This window comes from Balaenoptera musculus, chromosome 4, assembly GCF_009873245.2.
Source record: "Balaenoptera musculus isolate JJ_BM4_2016_0621 chromosome 4, mBalMus1.pri.v3, whole genome shotgun sequence".
Taxonomy (NCBI): Eukaryota; Metazoa; Chordata; class Mammalia; order Artiodactyla; family Balaenopteridae; genus Balaenoptera; species Balaenoptera musculus.
In genome coordinates, this window is record NC_045788.1 from 104,656,271 (window position 1) to 104,679,195 (window position 22,925).

Below are 22,925 nucleotides of genomic sequence, written 5' to 3' on the forward strand. Positions count from 1 at the left end.
ACATTCCCACCAACAGTGCAAGAGGGCTCCCTTTTCTCCACACCCTCTCCAGCATTTACTGTTTGTAGGTTTTTGGATGATGGCCACTGCCTCATTCACTACTTAAAGTGTGAAAGTACATACCACCAGGCACAAGGTATTCTTTATTTTTACCAATTAGATCTTATGCTGCCTGATAACAATTTTTTTAAGTGTTACAAAAACCATACCAGCAGTATGCTGGATTTGGCTCCCTCTGGCTCATGAGAGTCATGGGGCACATTTCTTCCCAATTCTGTGTTCAGTGACTTCACATTGGTAGTTTGAAATTGATCATGTCAGGAGTATTTACGCAATGAAAATCAGCAAACTTTACAAATCTGGGCCCTTGAGCTCCCTCCCCCCGCTGGTTGTTAAATATTTACCAGAGCACCACTAATCAAAAGACTTTCATCCAAATCTTCAAAAGCATCTTTTTATAATTATAACATTAATCTTCTCCCTTTGCTCTTATATACGTTGCAGAGTTGAGTTTTCATCTATTGACTTTTGAAATATCATTGTCATGTGTTTTATACTTCAATGACTTCTTACTGTTATGAAATAAAACTCATCAAATTCCCTTTCGCCCTTATTTACTTATATAGCCTTTCCTTTTTGTCCCTTTTGAAAATTTCAGTTTCAATGGGTAGTTGTGCCAAGAACTATCGCATTTAAGTAGTTTGAGCGCTTGTCTATGGAAATGCTTCTTTTCATGACAGAACTTTAATTGAATATCCTGAATATAATTGAACTGCAAGGAAAGATATATAGGTAATCATGTAGAGAAGGCAATGAGCCAGAGTATTGTCTAATTCCCAATTTTATGACCATGGTTCATGTATAATTCAAAATATTTCCTAACTGAGAGTCTAAGAAGTATGAAGTGAGTAGTCTTTCTGAATTATGAGAAGAAATAAGTTAATGAATTACCTGAAATCAGGATTATGTACTAATACCTAGCCTATGGTCAACGAGTACATAAAAAAGAGAGTCATATTATTTGGGGGAAAATAAGAGAAAATTTTAATATCCCAAGCAATAAGAGCTGACGGAAGATCTATCTTAGATAGAGAGTTCATTATATACACATCTGGCCATGTGCTTCTTAAAATTAATAATTCCCATGCAAAGTTATTACTTATCCTTCTTCACATAGTATATAAACTGCGTCAAAAGCCACAACTCAAGAAATAGCTTTACAAGATTTCATACTATTCCTCACACATTTGAGTTCATACTGAAATAATTTATAAATCAGTAAAGAGGGAAATGACTGAGCTATTGTTAAGAAACTAGTGATACCTGACATATTCCCAGCCAAAATTTTAGGAATTTCTCTTTGAGATAGTATGACTCGATCTGATTTGAAATCTTGGAGAATGGAGATTTAACAATTTTAATTTTGCCTTATTCAAAAAAGCTGTTTTTGTGGGAGTAAGTAAAAATAAAGCTGGCAGATGCAACCTGTCACACCATAAATGTGGGTCAAAGAGTAGCAGCAAAAGAAAGTTTGGGTGAGAATGGAAGGTATTATTCCTATGCTTTCTGCCTGCTTGGAGCCCTGAGGATCCTAATATCCAGAAACGTGTGATCTGGTCAAGCATGGACTGGGCACTGCTGAAGTTTTTTTGTGGCAAGGACAGTAACACCAAATGAAACGAAAGACAACATTTTGATGAAAGAAGTTTCTTTGGGGAATACTTGTGCCCTTCACTTTCCATCAGAAAACACAATCTTGGAAATGATAAGGAATTTAATTAAAGAATGACCGATACCAATTTCTAACAGAATAGATGTCAACTCTCTTTGGCTATAATTCCAAAAAGAGTAAATAAATCAAGAAATTACCAATCAATGTCAAAAGACAATGACAAAATAGAAAGGAATTGACAAAACAGAACAGAAAAAACACTGAAAACTGTTTGGTCCAGGTAAAATGAAACCTGATATTTATAGTAGCTATTAAAATATTAAGCAAACTCATCTATTAAAAGGGAAAAATATCCAGACTGAGTATCCAGATTAGGTAAAAATAAAAGCTAATAACATTTTGCTTATAAGAAAAATCCAAATATAAAATGACTCAAGCCAACAAACATTAGGCAAACCTAAAGAAAGGAAGTACAATAAGGCTAATATAAGACAAGATGAATTCAATTTAAAAAATGATAAATTTCACATAGGAAAACTAGATGATCATATATCTTTAAGTGACCAATAATCAAACACCACAATATACAAATAACCGTATGTTGGATATCCAATGGGAAATAGACAAATATGATTATAGAATCAACTTTAATGGATCTCTATAAATCAATAATAGATCAATCATATAAAATAACATAAGAATGTAGATTGATGAACATAATGATGAATTTTAGTGTTATACACAGCACATAATTCACTGTTTTTCAACTGTGCAGTATATTTTACAGAAATTAAACATATGTAGACCAAAAAGAAAACCTTACTAAAGCACCTCAAATAAAAATCATGCTGGCTACATTTTCTGGCCACAATATAATAATAAAAATAATCATCAACTGAAAATATTTAAATACAAAACCCCAAACCCTGTCATTTATAACAGCTTCTTCAAAATAAATGTTAAATCAAAGAGGAACATTAGAATTCATTGGTACACTATTTGGTTTGTACTATTGAGAATGATATACAGTAATTCTAATGGAACAGCTCTATAAATATAATTATATACTTTTGTTTGGCTTAAAATATGAAATAGACAAAATTTTAGATTCAGAATGTGTTATTGTCCATTTTAAATGGCCAACAGAATAAACTAAAAATCTATTCATATTAACAAGAATTAAGCAAACTAAAGACAAGGGAATAAAAATAAATGACTTTTCTGTGAACTAGCCATAATCACAAGGAGATGTAATAAGAAATAATTAGCACTCATATTAATATTCCATAACATGAAATACCAAGGAAAAACCCAAATAAGAATGTGTGGAACCCATAAGAAGTCAATTATAAAACTTTATTGACAAACATGAAATAAGTACTAAATAAATCAAGAGATATCATATTCCTCCACGGGAAATCCAGTCAGGCCTTTCACATTAATTTTTACTCAAAATGTTATTCCAATACAAATCTTAACTTTTTTGATATCTCACAAAATTATCCATGTTCACTGAGAGGTAACAAACAGGAAAGAATAAACAAAATTTTGGAGAAGAGTGAGTTTAAAAACCCTTGCCCTACAGTTGTTAAAAATGTTACAAAATTTATAATAACTTAAAGTAGTGCAAATATGCTGCAACTATTAAGAGAGAAAAATTAAGTAGCACTGATCACTGCAAACAGAAGCACCTAGTAGTTGATAAATTTAATATTTCATACTTGTGAGGACAGAACAACTTTTCAAGGCATGGTATTATGACAATAGGCTAACTCTTCAGGATAAAGATCAAGACAGCAATTCATCACACATGATATTAAACATAAATTACAGCTTGATCAAAAGGCTACATATAAAATGAATAAGATCATTAAAATTGGAAAATATGAACAAATATCCAACTGATCTTGGGATGGAAAGTTGTAAGCTTACCTCTGGTTTCATGAAACGAAAACCAAAGTAAAAAAAGAAATCAAAATGTTTAATCACATAAAATTTAAACTTATATGCCATCACAAGTTCAAAGACTATGCCATCACAAGTTCAAAGACATTAACAAAGTGGGAAAATTTGCAACATATGACAAAGCTTTGTAAAACATAAACATGTCTATGGTAATATGAGCAAAAAGCATTGGCAGATAATTCAAAAAGGAGAAATTTGACCACAAAATTTAAAAAATTATATTCAACCTTATAGGTAATCAAATGAAAAATATATAAATATTAATAAGAAGTGAGATATATAATTTTGGCTATCAATTCCACAAAAATTTTAAAAATTTGATATAAGGCTTAATTCCTGTGAGAATGTTGTGATAGAATTATGGAGATTTTTATTCTTTAAATATTTTATATATACATGTTTTCAACAATGAGGAAAATGTTATTAGAATAAAATCACATTTTTATATTTGTAAATATCTGTAAAGTGAGTAATATGGAAGAAAATACTTTTTAGTTTTAAGTGCAAATTTTGCAATTCATTTTTGTTTTAAGCCTAACAATGAAAATGGTAAAATTCATCTTAAAACTGAATCCAGAGGAGGATGCAGTTTTTTCTCAAATATTTTATGGTTGAAGGGCAACATATTCTATAGTTGGAAGAAGACTGGACCGAGTTGAAATGTGGATTTGTGCCCCTTAGTTCCATCACTTATAAGCCCCTGTCTATAGGACAAACCATTGGGAATCACTTTCCTCTTCCACAAAATGGGCATAATCATTCCTGTCCAAATGTGAAGATGAAATGTAGTAATACACTGGAATGCAGGTGTGAAAACTATCAAAAAGTTTGTTCTCAAGCCATTATGACTGTACTCATGGAATTATGTATAGTTCAATTTTGTTAATCATTCTTCTATTTCCTTACTCAATTTGTATCCAGGGCAGGGTATTTCTTCTATTTCTCATTTAGTGAGGTCCCATAACACTTTTGTATGCTACAGATAATCCTAAATTTATTCACTCAGAAAACTCTTACCTCCCTACTGTTTCACTATGAAGCCTACATATCTATATCTTACATCAAATCAGATGTTTTTCTGAATGAATGTTCCAACATGTGACACCGGTTTTAATGTAACCTTCTTAGTCACTGCAGAATTACTGTCCATCTACAATTTTACATTGATGTGGTGTATTTATGTACTTTTTAAAAAGTGCAACACTCTTTACAGCTTTTCTCCACTTCGGTCCTGAAGTAGCAATGATGTTCAATGAAAGACTGCAAATACTTTTAGTGAAAGGGCATATTTGGGAGGATATGGATAGAAAGGAAACTTACATAGATTTGAGCTAAATCTTGGTAAACTTATTAAGGACAAAAATGAAGTTTGTCAGGATTTTAACCTTTCATTTGAAAGCCCTTTCCAGGATTATGACTATGAAGGGAAGAATATTAGTTTCTCTCTTCTGATACCTTCTAGGATTGATGATGCCCGATTGAACCTAATCAGGAAACAGGAGAAAAGATCTACAGTTGAATTTGACAGAAAATGGTTCTTTGAGCAGTTGAAATCCAAGTTCCTTTTCTCAAAACAGAAAGGCTCCAAATCATACAGTCTAGTCTTTAGTTATGAAAGGTAAGAAAAGAGAGTTCCAGTGCTTTTATTTCAACTAGAAATATAAAGATTGAAGGGTCTTTGCCTTGTCAAGCACAGCTGCCAAGATTCTAAAGAAAAGCTAAAAGATGTCTTGAATTGTTAGTGCTGTGTTGCAGTGGCTGCACTGGACAATATGCAGACAGAATGTTGAAATGACCACTTTCCAAATCTGGAACTCATTGTTTCAAGCACTATTTAATAAGAAGCTATGAAAATATGCAACTGACATATACATTGTTACTTGTACCACATTACCAAGTCATCCTTGCTTGTAAGATGAGCCAAATAGTCTTTTCCTGAAATGATCTTAGCTATTAATGAAGCAGTCAGGAATCTTGCTTGCTATGGTAATTAGAAAACAAAATCATATTTGTATACTTTAAAAAATATCACAAATGCTTCAAAAAGCAAAGTACTGTAAGGCAAAAACATAATTATAAAATTAGGGCTTTTGATGGCTAGCGATTTGCATATAACCTTGACTGATTTAACATATATACTGGTTTCTACTTATATAAAACAACTATCTCAAAAAAGATTTTAGTCCATTAATTCTCACTATGAGTATGTTAATACACTGATATATATTAATTCATAAGTGGATAAATAACACAAAAATAGATGAAAGATTCAAGTTAAACTGGAGCCAAAACCTCTGTATCTTGGATAAGGTTGAAAGTTAAGCATTTGCAAAAGATGAATGAGTATCAATAACTCTTGATTTAATTGAGATATTTTTGTTCAATATTAGTTGACATTGTCTTAAAATAGATGAAAAGACTGATATAAGGAAAATGTAACCACATATTGTCCATGTTAAAAAAGAACAGAAATGACTACAGCAATGTCAATTCATATTGCATAAAAATTAAGGTAGTTGAACACTCAAGTGGGTTATTGAGTGAGGTTATATAATTTTCTTCCCTTGAGATTTTATTATATAAGAAAAATAGCCATCTGGAGATTATGGAGTACAGAAGATTATGTTAAGAAACTTCTCTGAGTTTTTTTGCCTTTTAATTTTATGAGACAAGTTGAAAGAGTGAAATGCCATAAAGAAAGCCACTGCTGAATAGAGAAAAAGAAGTTTTTGAAGTGATTTTTAGAAAATCACTCCAATCCAAGGGTATTTGTGAAGAGTTTGGTGTCACAGCTCTTACAGGTACTCTTACCCCAGGAAACACAAGTCAGAGAAGTTTCCCTTTGGTGCCTCTTGTACCAAGTACTATGATTCATTCAGTCTGGAGAAACAGACTAAAAAGACTCAACTCTTGCTTCCAAGGACTCACTGGTCTAATGGAGAGAAGATATATGTAAATAAATAAAATACAAACAGCATGGTGACTATAGCATGGAAACTAGCAAAAGGGCCATAACTAGTGTACAAGAGTGGGTTATTTTTTGGCTAAGAAAGGGGTCTGGAAAGGAAAACAAATAAACCTGCATTTGGTCAAATGACTAAGAATTTGGCAGGTGGAAGGAAGAATATTCAGAGCTAAGTGGCGAACAGAGAAGAAAACCACATGCATCAGATTAAGTGTGAGTCGTACCCTATTGCCGAAGCACAGCTGCAGGTGGGCAACTTGGAGTGGCAGGAAGTAAACAGGAGCAGAAATACAGAAAGGAGGCTGGGAGAGTGAGGTACGTGGCTTGGCTTGTTCCCAGAAGGAAAAGGGGAGTCACTAAAGCATGGGACAGAACTAATCTCTAAAATTAATTAGAGAGTGAGAGTGTGGCACAAATGATTCATGGAGGCAAGGCTAGGTCCAGGGAGATGAGGTTGAAGGTTTTAAAAGAATACAGGCCAGGGCTTCCCTGGTGGCGCAGTGGTTAAGAATCTGCCTGCCAATGCAGGGGACACGGGTTAGAGGCCCTGGTCCGGGAAGATCCCACATGCCGCGGAGCAACTAAGCCCGTGCGCCACAACTACTGAGCCTGTGCTCTAGAGCCCACGAGCCACAACTACTGAAGCCCACGCCCCTAGAGCCCGTGCTCCGCAACAAGAGAAGCCACCGCGATGAGAAGCCCGCGCACCACAAGGAAGAGTAGCCCCCACTCGCCGCAACTAGAGAAAGCCGCACACAGCGACAAAGAACCAAAGCAGCTGAAAATAAATAAATTTATTTAAAAAAAAAAAAAAAAAAAAAAAAGAGAATCCAGGCCAGGCATGTTGAGTTAAAGTAAGTTAATGGATGATCAGGAAAGTAGATTCAAGAGACCCATCAGACTGACTGAATTCGGCTGGGTATGGAGAAAAACTTTTTTAAAGAACCTGGGAGGTACTCTGATGGGATGTGGATTATAACAGGCTTAAACAGGGGAGAAAGAAGATGAATTTAATTATGAACCTGTTGACCGTGCCTGGGGGTCATTTATCTGTCCATATGGTGATCTCTACGGTCTGTAGCTTAATGGGGAGGTTTGGGCTCGATACGCAGAAGACAGGGGAATTTTCCCAAGTGCAAGTCCCACTGGTGACACTCGACATGGCTTTACTTGTTCTAAGTCATGGCGTTAAATAACACTGTGTCACATAGGGAGGAATCGATTCCCTTTTCAATTTTCTTTCCCTTTGGATTAACCCTTAGACAGAGTTTCAGTTTAGTGAAAATTTGTTTTTAACTTTTGCTATCTCCCTTATACGCCTCAGGCTCAAGGCTCTTAGCTGGCAATAAATATCTGATTAAAATTTAATAACATCACATTTTTTGCTATATTCCTTTTTAGTATCATTGTCTCTTACATGTAGCAGTAATATTGAGTTTTCCACTAAATAGTGATAAGAATTTTATTTTTATTTGTTTTAAAATGTGATTGAATTTAAAGAGAAATTATGTAAAGAAGAAATAACGTGATGTGAAGGTATAGAAAAAATCATGAAGGTAGTATGTATTGTTAGGACTTGGATACAGCAAAAGAGGACTGTTAATGGGCAATATTAGAACTGAGATTCATCTTCACATTTGGGAAAACTAGGAACCATCATGTCATTTGGAGGCAACTGAAACCATAGTAGCTAATGAAATTATTTTATAAGAAGGTCCAGGAAGAATTCCTTATTCCCATGGATGGGCTTCAGTGAGTCTGTTAATTGACAAAAATTATCTGCAAACATTTGTACTTATGTTCATTTTTTTTCTAGAAGCTGGCTGAGTAAAGGAGGAGTGAATAGGAGACTAGATATAGGGGGCGCTCAGGATCATGAGAGGCCTTTCTGTTTGCTTGTTTTAAGTATGGGAATGATATGATCTCAATAATATACTTAAATGATGAAGTCATTAAAGAAGAGGTTAAAGTTGCAAGTGATACAAAGAATGGTTTATGAAGCCAGGTTCAGATTGGAGTGGGACAGTTGTGGGATCCAGAGCAGAGAGGGAGGTCAGCTGGACTACAGAATTGGAAGGAAGGGGAGCAAGTGAGCAGATACATACACAGGAGTTAGAAGTGGTGAGGGAGCTTCATTCCTGGGAGTCTCTGTATTCCCAGGAAAGAATTATCCTAAGAGTGAAGGGGGCAGAGACAGAGTTAATTTTGAGAAGGGTAGCAAGCTGTGCTCCAGCTGCTGAAGAGAACTACAGAGGATGCCCACCCCCCAAAAAAGGTTAAAAAATAGATATGATGAGAGGTTGAGTGTCCAAATGACACTGGAACTAAGACTACAGCAGTATCAATTAGAATAGTTTATATCAATGTCCCAGGCAGCGCTTTAGGAATGTAGGAGGCTGACCAGAGGACTGATCCAGATCTGGGGGTCTGTGGGAAAAGGTCCTTTTCCTGGTCATGTTAGTACCATCCTTGACTAGTTTCTGGAATTCCATCTCTACCAGTTATTAAGGGGTTTTGCTCCCATAGTTGTCTTCTTTTTTAAAAACCAATGTTTTCTTCTGTCTAGTTCATTCTCATTTGTCTAATTCCAACATTAAAGCTTCCATATTAAGAACAAATCTCGGGCTTCCCTGGTGGCGCGGTGGTTGGGAGTCCACCTGCCAGTGCAGGGGACATGGGTTTGAGCCCTGGTCTGGGAGGATCCCACATGCCGCAGAGCGACTGAGCCCGCGTGCCACAACCGCTGAAGTCCGTGTGCCTGGAGCCCGTGCTCTGCAACGGGAGAGGCCACCTCAATGAGAGGCCCGCGCACCGCGGTGAAGAGTGGCCCCCGCTCACCACAACTGGAGAGGGCCACTGCGCAGCAACGGAGACCCAATGCAGCCAAAAATAAATAAATAAAATAAATAAATTTATAAAAAAAAAAAAAAAAAAGAACAAATCTCTTATTTTATACAGAGCATTCACCTCCTCACTTCCCATTATTACTTCTTTTATCATTATTATTTTAAATTACAAATACTTTTTCAGATTTATGTATAGATTTTATTTAATATTTTAAATAGCTAATCTATGTGTGCATAACTCAAAGTATTAAAGTCTATATAAGACTTAATCTCCCTCCCAATATTGTACCCTACCATTCACTTTCCCTCCCTGTAGGTAACCACTGTAATCCATTTTTTTGGTATATACTTTCATAAATAGGCTCATTTTTTGTTCCTTAATAAATGATAACTCATCATGCACACTGCATTGCAATTTTTTCTCCTTAATATACTTTGAAGATCTTTTCATATTAGTATACAGAATGTTGCCTTAATATTTTCAGCAGCTAGATAATATTCCATTGAATGGATGTACATGGTTTATTTTACTTGTTTTCTACTTACAAGTATTTATTGTTTTCAACTGTTTACTAATATAAAAAACTTCAGGGAATAGGTGTGAACATATATTATTTTTCCAATGTTAAAATATATCTGTAAGATAAATTCCTAGGATTGGAATCACTAGGTCACCAATGTTTAGTCAATCCTTATTGGTCAATCTTTTGTCACCACCATTTCAAGTGAAATAGCTCTTAACAAGGTCAGATAAAATTCCAAGGTAATTCTTTGTCCTCACATAATTTAACTCTTCCATAGCATTGGACGTAGCTAATCATCACTTCCTCCTTCTTAAATACTTTCTTCTCGCGGCTTCCATGATCTTATGTCTTTCTGGATTTCCCCCTATTTCACTGATTGCTACTTCTGAGTTTCCTTTTCTGGCTCCTGTTCTTTTCAGTGTCCATATTTTGAGCTGTCTGATCCTTCTCAGTCTGATTCTTTAAATACATTCTCTCCTTAAATCATTTTGTAAAGTCCTATTGTTTTAGATGCCATTTATGCACTGATGCCTGCACCTGAATATCTAATAGGCTGCTCAAAACTTAACTGCTTCTCCTTAGTTTTCCCGTATCAGTTGGTGACAACTGCTTTCTTCCAGTTACTCTGGTCATAAATCTAGACATGAGCCTTGATTTCTTTCCTTCTGTCAGCAACCACATCTAATCCATCACCAAGTCTTGGCACCTTTACCTCCAAATATATCCAGAATCCTGCCACTTCTCATCATTTCCACGGCTATCACTCTGGTTAAAGGCTAGGCTAAGAAATTCTAGTAGCCTCTTAACAGCCTCCTTGCTTCCCCTCTTGTCTTTCAGGAGATGATCTTGACACAATAGCAAGAGGATTCTGGTAAAACAGTTTCCCACTAGAAATTCTTTAATGGCTTCCCATTGTACAGAGAAGAAGAGATACTCCACACCATGGGCTGAAGGCCACATATTACTTCTGAGAGAAGGAAACACCACCGGGGAACTGAAGAAGTTCTCAGGTCAGTACAGTCATTCCTCTTTAATACTGGTGTGTACTCATTGATATGATCTTTGCCTATTTATGTTCATTCCTAGGCTCTAAAACATTTCTCTTTATACTTTTGCAAGTGGAAGTAGTAATTTCTGTAACAGATGCCAATTCCAAGTTTTCCTACTGCACTTCATGGGTCTTCACTTTTAGAACAGAAATTAGTATTTCTCGCCTGTCTAGTTTAAGACAAGGGAGTGGAAAGCAAGGTTTCCCACTGTGGGGCACAGGACCATGACTCTATATCAGATCACTAGAGAAGCCTCCCTAGGGGTCTCAGGACTCCATCACCTAAGGATTATTAGTGTTTTTTGTTCATAGCAATCAGGAAGCAACATACCACATCTTGTTTACATTGCCTCAAACAGCATCCTTCCCACCTCTTAAACTAATATTGAAAAAAGAGAACCCTGCCATGGCCTTTCAAATCTTACCATGTCCATGTTGTTTTATATTAGCCATTTATTACTAATATACCAGAAAGTACTCTTCAAAAATCTTTGAAATAATTTCAATATTAGTTAATCAAATTCAAAAGGGCCACATTTACTAGATTAGAAAATTCAAAATATCACTCCTCTCATTTGGAATTAAGTATTAAGTTATAATTGTGCAAGTCTTTAAAAAGAGACATGCACCCAATTTTAAATTAAAAATTTCTTAAGAAATATGGGTGTGTTGTATTATTTTTATTAGCATCTTTATGTAAGTCTTCATAAGAACAATATACCTAAAAACTTTATAAAAGTAGCTCAGTCATATATTTATGTATTTAAAACAATGAAAAAGCTTCCTTTACAAATGTGCTACAATTGCTCAATCCCAGCCATCTATAAAACTTGCCTAATGAGGTAAAGTGGCAAAACCTGCATTATTCTTTAAATCTTCATTCCAACAGAGAACTTTATATATTGTTAAGAGAGAACAACCCCTTGATACACCTGAAGCTCATCAGCTTTGTAATAAACCTCAGTGGGTGAAGCTTGACAAATGATTCACACTGACTAAAGGAGGTGTGGGAAAATGTACTAAAATTTCTTGGACAAAATAATTAAAATAAGTTATTTTTCATATCTGGGAACTCCTAAGCTAATACAGGTAAGTATAATATTTGTTCTACAAACATCTGAATTTAATGAACAATCTATCCAAAGCATAGAGAACCACTTCTGATTGGAAATACTGAATAACTACTTTCCTTATCAAGACACACCTTGTCACAGATTGGAATGGGGTGGAGAGGCGCAAGAACTACACTTTCCTGGGAGGAGACACAAAGTGATAATACTTGAACCTGCTCATGAGTCTGAAGAGGGAGAAAGGGAAAGAGAAGGAGGAACAGCGTCTGCGAGCCCAGAGAGATGGCACAGTCTTCCTTAGGTTTGCTTTGGCTGTTGACACTCCCACTCCCTCAGTGAAAGCCAGCTCAGAGTCTAGACCACCTCCCCCAACTAAGACACAGACATTGGGGCAACTCAAACTTAAAAGGTCATTAGCTTGTTGATCAACAAATCAAATTTCAAAGACTTGTATGTAAATGGAACCAGGAGAAGCCCATTTTGAATGGGTTCCATTTTACTGGCTTTTGGTATAGCACACCCCCTAAAATTTAATCAAACTGCAATGATAACAAAGATATTCCAGAAAAATGGAGGGGAGGGGCAGGTGACGCTCCCTGCTTATGTCATCTTAAATGTTCACTTAACAATCAGCTTCACTATATTACAGTCGTCAAGGTGCCTGGGAAGTACTTTACATGCAGAAAAAGAAGTCTTCTCAAGGTTTCTTCCAAAGGGCGTGGCAGCGCGTCTTCTGTTTCCGCCCAGTGCCTTATGAGGGGCCACCTCTTTCACTCAAATGGAAATAACCCAAAACCCAAACCCAGCATTTGAGGCACCCAAAATGCTAATCTCCATATGTGTCCTTCCTCCTCATCTCCTCAGTTTTATTCCTTAATTTTCTGGGCACACAGATGCGGCTCTCCCAGCTCCCTTAGGAACAGGAACCTTGAGGATGAACCCTCACTCCAATCCCCTTTTCTTCTCTGCTCAACCACCCCTCGAAATTACAGGGCGCCTTCCTTCGACGGTCAGGACGCACAGCAGCCCAGGCACTTTGCCAACGCAAGGTGGAAGCTCTCTCCTGCCCTTTTACCTCAGGGGTTCGTACCCTCGGGAAATCAAGTTGGAAAACTGCTTTTCTTTTTCCGATCTACGCCTCCGCCTGGCTCCTCACATTTCTCTAATCCCTTTCCCCAGAGTCCTCCCCAGATCCCACCGAGGGATGGAGTCAAGACTCTCCTGTGCTTCCAGGGCTGGATTCTGTCCTGAGCCCCTTCTCTCCCCACCACAGCAGCTCCTCAAGGCGTGAGCGCCGGCAGCCTACCCCCGAAGTAGGGTGTCGCCGGCTCGGACCGCCACCCCTCGCCCTAGAGACGGGGCCGGACCCCTGCCTCCCAGCCTGGACCACCTGCTCCGCCTTGAGCCACGCCTGCTTCCCGCAACTTCAGCCCCGGGGAGCAGAGGTTACAGACGAAGTGCGAAAGGGCGATTCTGGAATTCCAGAGCTGCAAGTTCGCCCCCAGAGAAGTGCAGGAAAGGAATTCGGCCCCAGCCCCGCAGGGCTTCCCGGCCCTCCTGCCCACTGCAGGCGCTGCCCGGGGCTCCCCCGCGCCCCTTCCCCACCTGTGCGCCTGCTGCGGGCACCGCGCGCTCTCCCTTGCTGGGCGCGGAGCCGCACACTCACCGCGAGCACTCCCCGCAGCGGTCCGCAGCAGGAGACGTGGCTCCCCGGCCCGGGGGCGAACGGGCGGGCGGGCAGGCGCTGCGGTGCTGGGCGCCGGCCGCCGCCGGGCGGAGAGCAGCGCGTCCTGGCTGCTCTCGGGGCCGCGGAATTGGCTGCGCGCTGCGAGACGCGGACGTCGCTCCCGGGCGGGTCCGGAGCTCAGGTGGGCAGACGCCCTGGGCTCCCTAACACCCTGACCACTCCTCTCTTCTTGCCCTCATCCCTTCCTTCAACACCCCTTTCTCATCTTGCTTCCCTCACTTTTCTTCCTCCTCCCTCCTCTCTCCCTCCCCTTCCACTGAAGCGTGGAGAAGGGAGGGGGAGGGAAAAAGTCCTGTCTCTTCAACTTGAGTGATACCTTGATTATCTGTTCATGGAATCTGGAAATGACGTGAACAACCTTTCTAAAAGCATCTAAAATGTTATAAAAACGACTTTAGTCTCCTTTTCCTTTTCTTCTTTACGTCTTCTTCCCAGTGGTTCTTTTTATCGGGTTGCGTGGCTAGAGGTCAGATACGGAAAGCGAAGAGGGAGTAATAGAGAGCGGTCCTCGGAAGTGGGACTGAAACCCATTTACTGAGAGGGCCCAGAGATCTCTTTATCCACAACTTCACGAAGCAGGCATTTCCTGAAAAATAACTGAGGTTAGGGGCGAGAGGAGAAGGGAGATAGGCAGGGTAATGGGGCCAGGGTTTAATTAGTTAAGGCTTTATTCCAAGCTATCTGTAGCGGTTTACTCCCTAGATGCATTAGAATACATCTCTAGTGTGTTTTTTTTTTTCTTTTTTCAATAAATTTATTTATTTTTGGCTGCGTTGCGTCTTCGCTGCTGCGCGCGGTCTTTCTCTAGATGCAGCTAGTGGGGGCTACTCTTCGTTGTGGTTCGTGGGCTTCTCATTGTGGTGGCTTCTCTTGTTGCAGAGCATGGGCTCTTCACTGCGGTGCGCCAGCTTCAATAGTTGTGGCACGCGGGCTCTAGAGTGCAGGCTTCAGTAGTTGTGGCACACGGGCTTTGTTGCTCCGCGGCACGTGGGATCTTCCCGGACCAGGGATCGAACCCGTGTCACCTGCATTGGCAGGTGGATTCTTAACCGTTGCACCACCAGGGTAGCATCTCTAGTGTTTTGACCTGGATTTGACCTTGAGAAAATACTTGACCTTCCTGTTCCTGGCCTTAAATCTCTTTTTTAAACCAATGTTTTTATAGCTCAGTAGACTGACCCCCTTCAGCTGCAGCCTACCAGAACTCCAAAGACCTGCTTTGACTGACCCTAGACACTTAAGTGCTTCTTGGTAGTGTAACAGAGCAGGACGCTATGGGGCCTTCCTGGGACAGACTCTCCCATGTCCTCCACCTGCCTCTTGTCTGTAGAAAAACTTTAGCCCCCTAGGCCTTCCTTGAGTTCCAAAGACTAAATTTAATTGGAGAAGTGAGAAAATGCAGAAAGAAAGGAAAACAGTCAAGCAAAGCAAAGTAATAATAATTTAGCCATTAAACAAAGTTTCGGACGTTTAGTTCCTCCTCAAGGCTATAGATAATATTCTGAGCCATATCCTTTGAGCTGTCTGGCAGATATTGAAACCCTCACCAGGTGGAAGAAGTTAATTATATGCTGCACACAAGCAGGTAGACCCCAGACGAACTGGAACCAGAAGGTTGGTGATGTTGACTCCTGATTACCTCACCACCAACCAATCAGAAGAAAGTCCATGAGCTGATCACAGCACCCCACAACCCCTGCCTTCACCCTGTCTTTATGGAAAATCATCCTGTCTTTAGGAAAGATCACCCTGATTTCCCTGGTGATCTAGTGGTTAGGACTTGGCGCTTTCACTGCTGTGGCCCCAGGTTCAATCCCTGGTCAGGGTACTAAGATCCTGCAAGCTGCAAGGCATGGCAAGAAAAAAAGAAAAATAAGTAAAAAACCTTTCCCTGAAAGCCATCTAGGTGTTTGGGTCTCTTGAGCATTAGCTGTCTGGACTCCTTACTTGGTACCCTGCAATAAATGCTGCACTTTCCCTCACCACAACCCAGTGTAGTAGATTGGCTTTACTGCACGTGTGTGCATGGACCCAAATTTGGTTCTAACAGAAGGTGGCAGTTTTCCAGCACTGGAACAGGTCTCTAATGCTGAGACGGTGGGACAGATATTTTGTACAGAGCACACATGGACTCACCCAGAACTGAGTTTACCCTGAGTTTGACTGTCCTAGGTCCTTTTCCCAGAAAGGAACTCCTGTCATTGAAAGCTCCTTTCTGCTCTATCACCTCACAAAACTTTCTGCCATCGAAAGATGATCTTCTATAAATCTTTCTTATAGACTAAACTTGTATTTTCCAGCCCATCTTTCTTCTGTTGGTGAGCTCATCCTTGTTCTCTGGCATCATATATTTAAATGAGATCCTGTATATAAAATACTAAATATAATGCTTGGCATTTAGTACTCAAGAACTGTTAGCTGAACTATTATGGGTAATGACTTTGGATTATCATTAGCATTTACTTCATGTTTTTATTCTCCCACATAATTCTTAAACCTCGATTCCCTGTGCCATGATTTGCACGGTTCCAGCCCTTATCTCTTATAAATATCTGACTATGTGGTTAAGGCTACACATTTAGGAAAGCATAGTGAAAATAATCCTAGAGGAAGTCAAGATTTATAACTTTCTTAATAGAACACAGTAATTTCCCTAGAAGATATGACATTGACCACCATGATTTTACACTTGTTCCCAGAGTAATTTGTAACAAATCTTGTAGATGACAGCCATGGAGAGAGTTGAAGTTTATACCACCTCAAAAAACAGATTAGGAATGTATCTACCCTCTACACAGAGGGATGTTTCCAGATGCCATGTTTGGACTTGTGCAATTGGAGCTAATAATTCTATAGTACATCTGGGAGAGTAGAATATATTAAGTGAAGATGTGTGAAAGATCTCACTTATGATGTGAAGGGGTTGTAAGTTTTCAGATGTTTCTGCTATTGTTACTGCAGCAAACAAATTTGCTTAGGTATCAGTGCTGAAAATGCACCTTGCATGATGCAACACGACATTGTGCCCTAGAGATACTCCATTTGCTATTCAGTACACAGATACTTAACCCAGCAGTTACGACAGAGTCACAGCATTCAGCCAGGGCTACTCTGAGTAAGCAGAGGATGAGTAACTAGGCTGCTTCTTTTGAAATCTTACTACATATTGAAAGCCTGATTCTCAGAGAGAAAGAGGCCAGATTCTCAGTCAGTTTTTAAGTTCACAGATTTTAAGTTGTTTTGAATGAATTAAGCCATCACAGACAAGTTCTTTCAAAAGCTTAGATGAAAGATCCAGAAAGTGTCAGTGCTTAAAGGTCTAGTTTATTTTTAATCTTAAATATGCAGGGATATTTATATGTATTAATATACAAGACACTAATAGTCTATTTCTTGATCTTTTGCCAGAAAGGCATTTTCATTAAATTGAAGTATTTTGATAATAACATTGATCTTAGTGAAGACGAAGTTGAAGTTCTCTTGTTTCTTTCAATTAAACTGACTGCACTAAGATAATTGTAAAAGTCAGGTGCAAAATTAACAAAAAAGCTGGGAAGTTGTAAAAGAATGTAAGTAATGTAGAAGGACACAAGTAGTGCAGACCTAAATAATGAAACCTTTCCTTAATGGCTATGTTTTCCTTGAGTTATTTGGCTAACTACAGAAGATTAACCTGACCTCATCAACCTCACAAGTAAGATCCACTGACTCATTCCATGACATTAAAATGTCACTTTTAAAGAGCATTATTTTAAGTACCTTTTTTTTTTACTTTGGAAAAAATACTTCAGAGTAAAATGAAAACTCATAATGCAAATTAAATCAATAAAATAAGTCACCTCTCCATAAGTTTATGGGGAAGCACTTGACTTTTTTGTAATCATTTGGATTGACTTTATTCATTCATTAAATTCATCAGATGATTGCTAAGTTCTTTTGGAAGAAAGTCAAATAGAAAGGTCTGAAGAGGTTGAATAAATATAATTTAATAACTCCATAATATGTGGGGGAAGACTGGATTGGGAAATAATCCCTGTTATAAAGTAACGATTATTTCCTTGTAGGTAGAAGATATGCCTAGGCTAGTCTCTAGAGAATACTATCATAACTAAAATGCCAACAGAAAAATTGGTTTCCTAATTTAGATACGTTCTTCTATATAAATCATTAAAATTCCCATTCTAGCTAGCTAAATCCATGAGTTATTTCCAAACATGTGCAAAATGGTGGAGTGGATAGACCACTTAACTACAATGTTCCAGGTCTGTCACTATGGGATTGTGAATTGGGACACAGTTAGTTCATCTCTAAAATTGTATTGAAGAATAGTGAACAAAATACACACAAACACTTAAATGATTTTCTTATCTGTTGCCATATTGTTCTTTGTTCCCACAACTGAAAGAATGGCAGCATGGTGTTTTGCACACTATAATGTGTAATATAGCTGAGCAAAAATGTTGAAGAATATGTGATGTGTAAAACTGGTAGTTACTAAGTTTACTATGATGGTATGAAAGGAAAATAACAGTTGATCAAATTCAGTTAAAGAGATATTAACAACATTAAACTACTATATAATCAAACTCTAGCTAAAAACTTGAGTTATCTCAAGAGATAATCAATCCCAATAAGTTCATGTTCCTTAATAATTTAGATGTTATTTTGTTTGTGTTTTACCTACAGCCGTTGTTTCTATTAGTCTTAATATTTTCAATACAATTTCACAATGTCTCATTTATTCTGTATTTGGTAAGGCAACAGGAAAATTGCAGTTATCTTTTTGCATTCATGAGAAAACTAGGCATAAAGATCATGAAGGAGCTTTGCATTAGAATTCAACTAACGACTCTTAATTTCAACTAGCCATTAACCAGTTTGGTGACTTAAAAGAAGGTATCTAATTTCTTCAAATTTCATCCTCCTAAAATTTCATATGGGAATAATGCCAAATCTTTCTCCAGCAGTTACTCTGAGTATATTGGGGTATATATTATATGAACTTCCATAGAGAGGGTAAACAAATACACAATATAAGATCAAATTTATGTGAAGAAAGTTAGAAAGGAAATCAGAACAAAACCATCAGGTTTTGACACAATAATGTATCATCAAGTTTGCTAACCATTTGATCAGAATCTTTTCAACACATACAAGCTAAATTTTAAAGTCAAGATATTTCATAGAAATGTAATTTGCAACTAAACAACTTCAGAACATCCAGATAGGGTGCATTGCATGCCTTTGTACCAGTGAGTACTCAAGCAATTGTAGTATCAAATGGGAACATAAAAAAAGTCAGTATGTACTTAAGATAAACAGGTCTTTGGTTTTTGCCCTATGTCGTGTGGTTATTTCTACATAGATGTAGTTATAGAGATAATGTCAATGAAAAGAAGGATGCTTTTGAAAAATCAACTTAAGACCCTATACCTGGATCATTGCCAGTTCTTAATAATATGTAAAACAGGCTGTAGTTAATGGAAATTTACTAGGATAAAATAGTAGACTCCAAGTATTATAATGGAACAAAATTATCCCAAAACATTAATATTTAAAAGATTGATTAATATGTGTCCTTGATGGAGAACAAATTGTGATTATTTACAAAATGATACGTTTATTATATCTTTATACATATGTTTCTGCTTATGAATGTGAAATGAGACTAACAGCTTAGTAAAGCTTTTGATAAATTATTATTGCTTAATTAAGTGCAATTCCCACAGGAATTTTTTTAAAAAAATACATTTATTTATTTAATTAATTTATTTTTGGCTGTGTTGGGTCTTTGTTACTGCACAGGGGCTTCCTCTAGTTGCGGCGAGGTGGGGCTACTCTTCCTCGCGGTGCGCGGGCTTCTCATTGTGGTGGCTTCTCTTGGAGCATGGGCTCTAGGGGCGCGGGCTTCAGTAGTTGTGGCACACAGGCTCAGTAGTTGTGGATCACTGGCTCTAGAGTGCAGGCTCAGTAGTGGTGGCACACGGGCTTAGTTGCTCCGCGGCATGTGCGATCTTCCCGGACCAGGGCTCGAACCCGTGTCCTCTGCATTGGCAGGCGGATTCTTAACCACTGCGCCACCAGGGAAGTCCCTGCCACAGGATTTTAATACAATTTGTCCAAAGCTCCATGCCAATTCTGTAACCATTTAAAGTGCCATCATAGTCAGAGTCCAAAGTTGAAAACAGAGAGCACAGTGCAGTGCTTGATTAATTTGAGTAGGCTCACTATTTTAAGAGGAGTCCTACTGAGCACATTGGATGAAGTTGACAGTTTCTTTGAAATAGGGTTCACCCATAAAGTTTTCAGTTTTCAAAGAGAAAACAGTTTCTCAACATTTTTTAATTATAAATTTTTCCTTATATTACTTAAGCACATATTTACACATGTAATAGGATTGGTGGGTTTGTTTTAAAGTATAACTTAATGATACTTCCAGAAGCATACTCTTCCAAACATTTAATTATTGTTCTTATATGATACCTCACACTGTGTTCATCCTATTATTTAATCATTTATCACATTTTGTTGTAATTATGTTCAGGTCTGCGTATTTCTCTTCTCTTTTCTTCCTTGAGCTACTTCAAGAAAAAACTGTTTTATTCATCTTTTCTTACCCTTGGTAATTTGCTTCATGCCTCGAAATTGGAAGATGCTCAGTAATTTTTTAACCATATGCATGAAAAATATATTAGGTACATATCTTTAACTTCTATATTAAATAAAACCTATTAATTTCTGTCTTTCAAAAATGGTATTTATTAAATTATTCCATGTCTTTTACAGTGTCATCTGATGATGCTGTAGAAAATACCCCTCCTTTCTCTTCCCTCACTGTTACTCTCTGCTTTTCATGTTGGAGGTATCTTCAAATGTCTGGTGTTCTTTGGATGTTCATTAACATTTAAAAGCGGGGTACAGAAGCTGTGTGTGCCAAGTTGTACCTACCTAAGAGTGGGCTGCATTAAAATTGATGGGTCAGTGAACTGCAGATTCCTTGGAATGTATCTATTACCTGGGACTGTTCAATTACTACAGAGAAGAATCTTCCACTCTCTTTTCTGGAGGCATTCTGGGAGTAGTACAGGATAAGGTAACCGAGGATTCCACTCTTTATTATGCAAAATTTCACTTAATCTTTCTATGCTCTGCCTCTGTGCCTGGTGTTTTCTGTGCAGAAAATCTCTGGTGCAATTTTCCTAGAGAATAAATCTCCAGTCTTTTTCATGGGGTGAGGATAGAGAAATTACTGCCTGGCTACAATGCATAGTCACAGGACCTAGCCATAGTTTTCCATTATACACACAAGACTTCTAACCAGCACACCTGTTTTCAGCTCTGTGCTACACTCAGCACTTAAGATGCCTTGTGCCAGTGCCGAGCCTCTCATGGGTGTAGTGGGGCCAGCTACCACTCACCTATCTGCTTTCAGTTTTCCCATCTCCTAGTAAAATATGGAAATCTCATGTCTGCTCTCCTGTTGTTTCATTCCTTGTGGCTTAATGCCATTGTATTTTTAAACTACCATTTTAGCAGCGGTGTTATGGATAAATGCACAAATACATGTTTACCTAATCTTTCAAAGTTGAAGGAGGATCTCTGTAAAATAGATACATGTTTGGCCCTAATTATTATACATTATTATGTACTATGCTATGTTACAATATGATATTAACAACATACAAAATTTATATGTCATTTTTCCTTTTCTACATTGTTGTCAAAACTGAAACTGTCCATTTAAGTTGACAGAATAATAATAATAATAATAATGAAGAATTATTTGCCCTCAGTTGCATATGTATACTTTTCTTGCTCTTTCCCTTCTTTTTGAGACTCCAATTTCTATTAGTCTCCTATTTTCTATACATATAGCTCTGTTTTCCTTTTACTTTAATTTTCTTTTCTAAGTGGTGATACCACAGTGAGAGGGTTATGTTATTGTATAATAACATACTGTTGGGCTTCAGGTCAGCTATTTATGCTTATCGTTTTTCCTTATGTTTTCTTCTATATAGTTAAAAATATTTACTATTCTATAGCTGTTTGATATAAATGAAATAAAAAGATTTTTTTAGCTACCTGTTGTAGAATCTAGAGACAAAACTTTATTAAGTAACAAAATTTGGATTATCCTGTTGGCAAAACTTTCAGTAGAATATGGCAAATTGGTAGTAGTCATCACTGAATGATAATGATTTTTACTATTACTTCTACTAACAGCTACCATTTTTTGAGTCCAACACCATGTCGGGCACAAGCACCTCACATGTATTGTGAGACTAAGAGAAATATATCAGTGTCGCTATTTCACAAATAGAGAAAGCCTCAGAGCTTAGGAAAGCTAAATAACTTTTATAGGGTTAACCAGCTAGTAAGTGGCATATATTGGATTGCATTCATGTTATGACCAATTCCAGAGTATGCTTTTCCTCCCAAAACACCATTAATAAAAAACAGTTGTGTATATTGATTTTAATTTTAAAATCAAATGTATTATTAATAGTAGTTGTGTGGTCCTGTATAGTATGTATTTTAAAGTTTGAGTTTGTGTTTTTATAAAATCTCTAGGATAAGCCTACCAACTCCAATTCTAGCCTGTACCTTGTTATTCAGCCCTGTCCCTAGGCCTCTTCTCTCCTTTCTACCCTTTCCCTGCTTCTTTGCTCTTTCACTAACAATCTTATACCCTAGTTATAGACTTTTTTGTTTAACAGCTTTCTTGAGATGCAATTCATATCCCATAAAATTCACCCATTTAAAGTTTACAATATTCAGTTTTTAGTATATTTAGAGTTGTGCAACAGCTATTATAATCAATCTTAGAACGTATTTTATCATCCCCCAAAGAAACCCCATGCCCATTAGCACTCACTCCCCTTTCCCCCCACCCCATCCCCTTGTCCTAGGTAACCACTAATCTACTTTCTAGCTCTATAGATTTGCCTATTCTAGACATTTAATGTAAATGGAACATACGTAGTCTTTTGTGACTGGCTTCTTTCACTTAGCATGTTTTCAAGGTTCATCCAGGTTACAGCATATATCAGTACTTCATTCCTTTTGACTGTAGAATTAAATATACCAC